At 55.4% G+C, this 641-nt stretch overlaps 1 long non-coding RNA gene across 1 annotated transcript; it reads left to right on the forward strand.

Moving 5' to 3' along the window:
- Positions 1-215: 215 nt before the first annotated feature.
- Positions 216-641, forward strand: LOC143818629 (uncharacterized). The gene is made up of 3 exons (XR_013224646.1): positions 216-329; positions 405-479; positions 576-641. It is a non-coding gene; the product is annotated as an uncharacterized LOC143818629 (long non-coding RNA).

A 641-nucleotide genomic window follows, 5' to 3' on the forward strand; every position in this document is an offset into this window, starting at 1 on the left:
GCTGTCATCCAAGCGTCCACCATCCAGGACAGGTCCAGCCAGCGTCCAGCGGCAGCACAGGCACAGCGGCAAGCAGAATGAGGAGCGGGCAGGAGGCAGGAGCAGCAGTCAGGTGCACGGACGGTGCACCCGGTCCCAGGCTGTGTCCACACAATCGTATAGTGCTTAGCTCCACTGCCTGCTGCATTCCTAGCCTCCTTGAAGCTCATTCTCACATCATGTGCGCGCGCACTCACCCACACTGCTGCACTTCCGGCCAGTTTGCTATTTTACCTGCTGGCCACCAACGATGCCTCACACTACCGCCTTTTCTCCTGCTGGACCCACAGGTATTTGGTTTTCTGACCAGCCTCCTGCACCTTCTTAGATTACTAGCACTCTTACGTTATGCCTTTCGTTCATAGTGCCTTCAGGACTCTGTCCCCTGTCCGTGCCGTCCCGGACCTCCCGTACCTTCCAGCTACCTTGGAAAACTTGTGGTATGCGTGTTTGTTTGTTTTTTCCTCTCCCCGCTGGCTTCAATTGCAGCATCGCTTCTTGGTCTCACACCCCTCCCCCTTCTTAACCTCTTCTAGGAGCCTCTGTCTCCATTCACTGGACAAGCGTCCTTCTCCCTTCGCTACCATTTTCTACTTATCAAG

This window comes from Ranitomeya variabilis, chromosome 3 (assembly GCF_051348905.1).
Source record: "Ranitomeya variabilis isolate aRanVar5 chromosome 3, aRanVar5.hap1, whole genome shotgun sequence".
NCBI lineage: Eukaryota > Metazoa > Chordata > Amphibia > Anura > Dendrobatidae > Ranitomeya > Ranitomeya variabilis.